The sequence below is a fragment of the Synchiropus splendidus genome, chromosome 4 (assembly GCF_027744825.2).
Source record: "Synchiropus splendidus isolate RoL2022-P1 chromosome 4, RoL_Sspl_1.0, whole genome shotgun sequence".
Lineage (NCBI taxonomy): Eukaryota > Metazoa > Chordata > Actinopteri > Syngnathiformes > Callionymidae > Synchiropus > Synchiropus splendidus.
In genome coordinates, this window is record NC_071337.1 from 30,117,864 (window position 1) to 30,127,863 (window position 10,000).

A 10,000-nucleotide genomic window follows, 5' to 3' on the forward strand; every position below is an offset into this window, starting at 1 on the left:
TGACAGCGGCTCGATGGCCTCAGCCATATCTCCTTTCACAGTGGAAGAGATCGGTGACATCATGACTAGTCGACTCATGAACCCATCTGTGACTAATTTAATCGTTTGATAGTAGTCAACTATCAACTAACAATCTGCTCGGATTAACTTGCATCATAACCCTCACGCTTCAAAAGAAGCCATAATGTTCAATGATCACTCCATAAATCATCAAAATAACACAAGTAAATAGTGCACAAGAGCACATGCACAACAAACCTACTGACTGAATAAATAGTTGTCGGGTTTGAGCAGCGGTTGAATTATAGCATTTCTGTTTGTCCCTTTAAATGTAAATTTATTTTTCCCATCATCATAGGAATTAAAAACAGGATACTCTGTTGCTTCCTTGCATTGTGCCGGCATGTGCCTCTGTTATTCCATACTTTTTTCATGATGTAACAGCGGCGGCTGCTTGTTTGGCCCACTTTCTCCCTTTCTGCTCTCATTGTCTGGCGGAGGAGAGGAAGGTCTCACATCATGGGCATGCTCTGGGTGTGGGTTCTGCACCTGACCGGGTACTGGATCCAGTGGCAGGGAGACAAAGTCTGAGTCAAATCTCAAGTGAATGAGACTCACATGGGATTTGTAAACTCAAAGATTATGACCTGATTACTGGTCCATCTGATCACATGCAGCTCCACCAGAACCGGTGTCTTCCTGACACTAAACCCACCCACCGTTCCAACCTTCTGTGGGGAATAGAAATGGGGGTCACTGCTTTAATAGAGTGCAGCGGATTAGCCCCCCTCAAATTCAAAGATTTAATCTCCTTCCCTGCTATCAGTATGAGCCTTGCACCCTCTCACCGAACTCATACTTGGAAAGACAAGATCATGTCGTGGCTCTTTGTCTGATCAAGTAAAAGACAGCAAAAAAAAAAAAAGATCGAGGGGTGTACTGTAAATGGGGTACGTTATGGTGCAGCACAGGAAGATTCTGAGGAATTCAGGGGGCGGGGACTGCACTGATCTGAAGTTGGGGTGGCAGTTGTCATGGAGACCAGTCACCGTGGAAACAACCCCGCATCCAAAAAAGACAGACAAGCAAGCTGGCAGACAGGCACATGGAGACTCTCTGCTGACTGTGTGATTACAAAGGGGCGTTTGCCAGTGAGCACACCCACCTTTCACACACGTACATGTCTCTTTTGTGCAAACATATCTTATTGTTGCATATCCTCATCGGGAGAATTGAGGTGAGGAGATTTTGAGAAGTCATTGTAAAGCAGCTATTGTGGAAAATAAGGTTATGTGTTAACATTTAGACTATATTGAATGAATGAATTAATATTTGTTATATATATTTTCAATCCCACATCAAACATTGAATTCTCTTTCATCATGAACTTGATCTGAGCGATCAAAAAGGAGAAGAACAGTTTTCATAATTTGAGTATTTGACAGACTTAGATGTTTCTCATTGAAGTCCATTTTGATTAATGCGTACTGTAATTGAAGTTAATCGTAGATTGTTACAGTAAGAGCACAAATGCTGGTGACTTTGAGGACGTGTATCGATCAATCTTTTTGATTTTGCTGTTACACATCTTGGTCCATTATTTGATTTCTACAGAAGCTGATGTGTAACTCTCAGTCATTTCTTTCAACTGTGCATGATTCACCTCCTCCAGGGTTTTGTAGATTTCCAAACTTTCAGCTTTGCAGGGAGGAGAATGTGTGCATCCAGCTTCATTTCTAGGAACTTCTTCCTCATTTCCTCTTCTTCCTTTCACGGTCAGTGTTCATGCTGAAAATCAAGATCAAGCGAGCTTTTGCTGCTTTTGGAATCATGTGGTCTTCATTATGTTAAGCCTTTAGGCACCATGTTTTTTTTTCAATGAAATATTCAACTGTAAATGAAAACAAAAATGCTCATGTAATTGGTATATTATGACAGCACCAGCCAACAGCCATAGCAAAATGTAATTTTCACTTCCATTTTACACCAACCACCACACCAACTTTTAGATCACTGCTGCCTCCTCTGCTATTCGCAGTGTATTTTCTCTTGCACTTTCTATCACCTCTGCTGCTATTTCCACATATTTTATTTATTTTTTAAATTAAAAAGGTTCCCAATAAGTGGAGTTTTATTCATTCCTGCGAGCTACACCACGTCCAAGGACACTCTGAAGCACAGTGCCGGCTCCCATATGCTGCTTGTGGACAGCCACCATGAACTGCCACTACGTTCAGAAGCAGTGTCATTTTCTGTCTCACTGTATGTGTTAACATCCTCATCAGAGGATGAATGCTCCAGAATCTGACTGAGACACATTTGCTCACCTGCTCTCTGTTATGCCCTACTACCTAACTACAACCTCAGTGTCTCCTACACCGTGGGGTGGTTTTAAAACTTGATAGCTTAAATGTCTGAGGAGGGTGACAATGCTTCTGTGTATATGCTCAGACGTGCTGTTTTAATTGGCAAATATCAATATCATAAACACATGAAAATGGAACATAATTGTCTATTGTTTAATGGTTTATTCACTAGTAGAAGTTTGTTTCAATCCCACATCAAACATCCAACAACAACTCCTTCATCCCAGCTTGAAAAAAAGTAGAATAATTCCTGTAATTTCTACCCTTTTTTTTATTTTCGTCAGATTCTGAATGAAGTCCAGTATCTTTTTTTGTCAAAATGGGAGAGGTTTTTTTCTTCAGTGAACATAATTAGCAGGACAAAAGTGGCTTGTATTTTAAAAATCCATCAGTGACACAAGTGAGATCCCCCTACCGAAGACATTTTCCCTCCGAAAGGGAACACAACATTTGGAAGCTCCCTCTTTGTTACGGGGATCTGATATCCTTATCCTTTTCTATCCTTAATGTTTGGCAGTCTTTAAATAGCCAGGTTTCATGCTCTGTTTTCATTTAAATAAATATATAAAACACTCCTTAAATATTGATGTTTACATGTCTGGCGGCTGCAAATTCAGACACCACGCATGCACAAGGACTAAGTGAGGTGCTTCACAAATGTGTTTTTTGCCTGTCGGCGGTTTTGAATGAAACAAAAAGCTACCAACTCAAGTTTAGAGTGTTAAAACATTAGATCTTCAAAACATTTGGTAATCTACAATGTGACTAGACTTCAACTATGACAATAATAACTTATAAATGAAGTTATCGGGAATAGCAATATATCATTGATATATTGTTGCTCCCGAATGAGCGCTGGGATAAGCTCCAGCACTCCCCTCAACCCTGAACAGGACTAAGAGGTGGTTTACTGACGACAATGGATGGATGGATGGACGTACCACACGCAATTTCTCAGATCAGCATGACCCATAAATGCTACGTTGAATATTAGAATGTTGTGATCACGGTAATGTAGGTGAGAACAAGATTGATGATGATGGCACTGTGACTCTCCTTAATGTCACTTTGGGCTCCAGGCAAAATGACACCTCTGCCACAGCATGTAACTTCTGCACTTTCTATTAAATGTGAGCTGTTGCATCAACATTGCATAACTAGCGTCAAAAAAGAAATTGGATCCTATAAAGTAAGCAATCGTTGCCCGAAAATGTCACATTGAATGGTCATCAAATACAACCTGGATGAATCATGTAAAACTAGAGTGGTCATGTCAAGGCTGATGATAGATGGTGATGCGGCTATTTCGCCTCAACACAAGTCAAGAATGTGGTACTTCCAGAGTTAGATTCCCTGCTCTTGTGTGAGACTCTTACAAATATTGCTTTTAACTAAAGGATTTTGTGATATGACCATGTTGTTGACCATCAGCATACGGTGAAAACAAGAAAAGAGCAACTCAACTTCCACCTGAATATTCTGGACTCATGGGGTCACTCAATGACCAGCCATACAAATGCGTCCACAACCCTGAAAATAATGACTCAGGCCCATTACACATGTGAATTCAACCTCAGTTATGAAATCTGATGATTCTTTTATTTTGCACTGTTAAACAATTCATTACTTCTCATCATTGCATGGACATTAATCAAGACACTCACTTAAATTTTTTTAATATAATGAGAATTGTAAAAGAAAAACAGTATATATTATTTCATTATAGTCTTATTTTTATTTCCCAGTCCACAGAACTGTTTTGGTGATGATCTTAATGCAACAATGGGTAACATTTAGACATAAATAGAGTATTTTCAGATTTCCTGAGATGACAGGTTTCATTTTGAACAGTCCAAAGTCCAGGAGTCAGACTCTCCAGCTCTCCCTTGGAGTATGTAACTTTCTTTGGACGAGCCGCCCGGAGGCGTGTTCTGTGAGGGGCATCACCCCACTGCAACACTTTATGGCAGAAGGGCAGACCAACCTTGGCAGCTGGCTGAGTTCCTTACAGATTGACTCTTACAGATTTATTTCCCATCACTAAAAGACAGCAGTTTGTTCAAACTTTCCCCTTTACTTCATTCTGAAACGTGCAGTCAAAATAAAGTTTTATTATCTGGGTCCGTCGGTCTTGCAGCTGCTTCCGCCTCTCGCTGGATCCTGCCTCTCTTCACTCACATGACGGAGCACCATCTCTGATGTTGAATGATAGATGCTTCTAGAGTTGCCTGTGGAAGTATACGCTGGACAGTGTTGTGTATTTTCGCTGTTTTGCTACAGTCTTTCCTCATAAACAAATGAACGTGGGACCATAGACCCAGCTTTAGGACAGCTTGCAATTACACTCATTTACCTGTGGCGCCGCCAAAAGCAAATATTCTTGACATAAGTACGACTTTAATTTAATTTTGGCTGGAATTATTTCGAAGTGTGAAAGTGTTGAAAAAAAATAAAGTGTTGTTTGGGAGTGACAGTCCATAGGATCCCCAACATCAGCATGTATGGTTTTTTTTTTTTTTGAAGAACCCCAATAGGCACGTGGTTGAAATAACGGTGGGCTTCATGACCATTCGTGCTGGGCCTATGAGGCTTCATACTGTGTTAGAGAGGCCACTAGATGGCACTCACTGCTCAAAGATCTTTCAATTTCAGCCACTGAAATGAAAATCCACATCAATTATTTAAACTGAGAGCACCACCTACTGAGCTGTTTCATGAAACCTCAACGGTCCATCACTAATCACGGTGTGTAGAGGTCCGTAGAGCAGGACTGCACCTGTGACAGAGGCGTTAGATGGTTGCACGTCTGGCAACATATGTTCCATCTTTTGAGCGCATCAAAGCGACAATATCAGAGAGAGGGCACCTGGAGGGTCACGCTTGCTTTATCCAGTTTACAGGCCCTTGCACGCAAGCAGGCAGAGTTAGGAAGCAACCAGACTGAACCCAATGAACCATCCTGTCCCACACAGACCTTTCCTCTTCCTGATTCTGCCCACTGCCATCCAATGGATAGTTCATTGCAGTGAGCTCCTGGCTGCAGACCCCAGATCAAAGATAAGTGATCTATTTCCCAACTTATTTATATTCAGACTACATAATTGTCATGTTGGAAAATCCTCCCTAATCCTCCCAAAATTAACCACAGTCACAGATGGAAGCCACATTAACATACGCCGTCAGTAATCTGGTTAAAACCTGTGTCATGCATTCCCAGCATACAAGAGCATTCGAGGTGAATCCTGTGAAGTGGCCCCGCCTCTCATCTATACTGCAGTGACTCATGGCGTGTAGCACATATAGAACAGCCTGCTGCTGCTGCTGCCGCAGATGAGAGAGCCACGTGGCCGAAGACTCTGTCCTCAGGACACCTCTTGATCACTGCAGCATGTCCCTGGAGGACGTCAGTTACAATCGCAGACCGTCAGCAGTCCTTCAATTTCCCCTCTCCATTTGTTTCCCTGAGCTTTACTTCTCAAACAAGCAGTACTGACTGATGGGAGCATTAAATGGAAACAACCAAAATAAATTGTGGTGTCCCGTGCACTGAATGTAAATAGTGCTTTTCTCTCAGAGGCTCTCGCAGCAAATACATACATATATAAATATAATCAATGTCTGCATCTTTTCTTCTTTTTTTGAACTGGATTGAACTCATCTGTCCCGGATTTGCTCTGGCTCAACTCCTCCCTTCTTCCTTCCCTCACTCCTCCCTTCAGATGGCCCCTCCTTATCCCTACATGTTCTCTCTGCATCCTTCTGTCATCTTTTATCCTCACCACATTCTATCATTCTACATTCGCCTGTTTATTCAGTTTATCTCATGCTAGCACACCGGTTTCACTCCACCCCTTCTCATCTAACGCCCCCCGCCCCTCCATCACTCACTCCTCCGTGCCGAATATCTGAGATGACTTTAGGTAAATACAGCAGAGCCAAAGGTGAAGCGAGGTGAAAAAGTGGGAGGAACGGGATCGTGACAATATACAAGTGAGAGGGCACGCTGGGTGAGACACACTAAGTGAACTGTAATAGGAGAGAGAGCAAGACCCTGCACTTTGCTCAACCACAGTCTGAATCCACTTAAAACACGTCCCAGGAGGATGACCCAGGCTGTTTTCCTTCTGCCTCTCTTCCCCCCCGAATGTTTAGTGCTGATAAGCTGTTTGTGTTCAAAACAAAATGGTGATATAAATTTATCAGTCCGCTCTCACATTTAAAATCTTTGTGCTCCCTCTTCTTGCTCCATCCAGTCGATAAAGAGGTAGCTGTCGGTTCAAACACATTCCCTTATCACAGTTGCTCTCATTATATCCAGTTTAGTGTGTGATGGGAATGACTTTTCTCAGGGTGTTACATGAGTTTCTGACATGTTGTGAATCATGTAGCGTCACACTCATCACACTTAGATTGTTCTAGTTTATCTGTCTGTGTGTGTATTGGACATACTCGAGCATTTACATAACTATAGGAAGTGGCTTTGCTGTTTTATGTGGAAAAGAAGGGAAACTATGGCTCAGATTTAGGGATGGGCATCGAAAACGGAATCGCCAGAATCTCTGGAACTGCTAAGAAATGTGAATTCTGGTTCCTCTAATCCGTTCCAGACTACAAAGTCCGACTCTACTTTACTTGGTGCGGTTGCTGCGTGTTCACGGAATTGCATCACTGCCGCCTTCTGATCACAGTTATGGCGGCGTTTGAATGGCGACTGATGGTAATTCGTTCATAAGGCTTTGTTTCGTTTGCAGAGACGATGCGACTTTAGAACGACCGAACCCCCGACATCATGCCATAATGATGAAAGAGTGCTAGTGTTTGACCAGTGACATTGGACAATCCTGAGATAACAGCCACGTTGATGGTTAGCATGGCGCTAATCCTAGCTAATGAATATCACCATACTTGACTGTGTTTTACAGTCTTGATATTTTAAGTTGTCTTTACCTACATTCAATACATAAAGTACATATTTGGATATGCTGATGCATTTGTGACATGATTAATATGTTTTCTTTTTGCACACTACATCTATTTTGTTGCTTAATGGTGCGATTCACTCCTCTGTCGGACTGTGAAATTTAACGGAAAATCTAACAGGACTGACGACATAACAATAAGCTAGTTACTAGTAACTAGCACATGCTATTGTACTGCATTGTCTGATTTTCCACCTTGAAATGATGGTTCTTATTACAATATATTGTTGAACTTACAGTATTGCAATACATCACAACGTATCGTATCAGCACTCCTGTATCAGGCTACTTATCGTATCGCAAGATACATGCCAGTACACATCACTACCCAGAAGTCATTTTGCTTTTGAAGTACATCACTACTATGGACCATACAAGTCGGCACCTGGCGTGTCTCTTGAAATGTACATCAAGAAACACACAGTAAAGGTCATGTTGAGAGCTCAGGAACATTGATATGTATATACAGATGATCTATATATAGTACATATGTATGTTCCGATTTCAACTGATGGCAAAGCATTCAGAACCCCACCTCTGAGAGCACCACGACCTGGAAGCCCACAGAAGTCGACAGCAGCAGAATCCAATCACATCAAAAGGCGTTGCCTGAACAACATGACAGCATGGATCCACCTGGCCTTGCCTCAGTGGTTCAAGCTGCTGTAGGTGCAGATGCTAAGGGGACACACCGTGCCAATTGAGCATGTTTTTTGAGTACTGTCGCTGACCTTGTCCATCCCTTCACGGCAGCAGCATCTTCTGATGGCTGCTTCCAGCAGGAGTGAGCTGAGCTCATCTTTCCTGAATGGCCTTCGCAGTCACTAGATCTCTATTCAATAGAGTGCTGTTGGGTTGTGGTGAAAGAGGAGATCATGGATTTGCAAACATGCTGTAACTGCATGATGCCATGATGTCATTATGGACCAATGTCTCTGAGCAATGTTTCCAATACCTGATTGCATCTAAAAACACTGGTGGAATTTTCATAATTTTCATATTCGTTGTTTTAGTTAGTAACAGTAATCTGATACTGTTTGGTAAAAAAAAGCTTTAAACTAGCCTCATTTCTTCACATGCCAATTTGTGTCTAGTGTGATCTGGGCCATAGATCTGGCCGGGCGCACTGACTCAATTATCGCTGTGCAACTAAATATAAAACAACCTGTGGTAGAATGTCTGTAGAGGCACCCTCATCTAAGGACCAACAAAAATAACTTCTTAAGGGTTTTTTTTTGCTTTAAATTGCTACACACTCTCCGAGCTTTTGCTCAGTATTGCCTATGGGGATTCCTTTTTATAGAAGATGACCTTCACATTCTCAGAATACCCCTGTGCTGTTGTTAATGGTGTCCATGTTGTCTTTGGAGGCCAAAAAAAACCATTTGTAACATAGAAAAATAAATAAACATTTTGGAACAGTATCCAAATATGGCCCTGGATATACCCCTGGAAGCTTGTCATTTTTCATTTGCTGCTTCCAGAGATTGTACCCAGAAGAACTTCACATGGTGTCTAAAAGTGAGATGAGTATATGTTTAGGCCTGTGGCAGTGAGACACACTTTTAAGGTAAATGACATTCAACGTGCCACTGTAGCAGGTTTTCCTGAGCCTGGCTTGATCTTCCATGGATCATTGGATTAGCTCAGTGGTGTACGATATTTGTGCCATGGTGTTTGTGAGTATGTGTGGGAATGTCTGCATTAAAGGGAGCTGAGATTGACTTACTGCCTATTTTTACTTTAAGTATGTGTGATCCACTTAGGTTGTCTCCATGGGAATGGCTGCAAGACTGCTGGATGTTTCCTCCTGAAGCAGAGTAGAAAACTGTATCCCTGATATCGCTAGGTAACATATCAGTCTTATAGAAAACTGCTGCTCAGTTAAGTCAGATAGTAACTGCAATTAGAATTTAAGAAAGATAGAAAGAGAACAACTGAATTCCTTGAAAAAGAAAAGTATGAGTTGAAATCTCTCGTGACCTAAACTAGGTCTGCACTGCATGTCCATCTTCATGTTGCCCTCGGCTTCTACACGATGAGTGCGACCTCCTTATGCTACTGTTTCCATTTTGAAACAGCACATACAACAGACACAAATGTGCCCCAATTTGAAAAGTTCCAGCGAATTGATTCTCTAAATTCCTCATGGCAAAGCCAAATGCAGTCCAAACAAAGCAACAACCCAAGAATGGAGAGAATGTGATGAAACTTTGGTTCTATGTCACATTTTTTTTCAGAAAAAGACGCTGACAATAATGATATTTGTTGTGAGTGTGATTGTGATCACACACAAAATAGATTCATCCATCTGATGGAGAGGATAACTTGACGGACCTGGTTGCATACAGTAAGTTCATTGGACACACACTTTTCCAGGCGAATCAGATAGTTGGTTGGAGCCAACTGCCAAATTTTGTTGAAAGAGGAGACAACATATCATTTGAAACGTATGGTCCATGGACTACTACCATGTAGAATGCCCTTGGTCTAGAGCCAGTAGCTTTGACACAAAAACAGGAAGCAGAGTAAGAAGTGGAGTTGCAGAGGCTCAGGCGTTCATTTGGATGGACAAGATTAGAAATCGATATATCTGAGGGAGAAGTTTGAATATCACATAGGGAGGATGCACAAGACTATGTGCAAGAGGCTGAC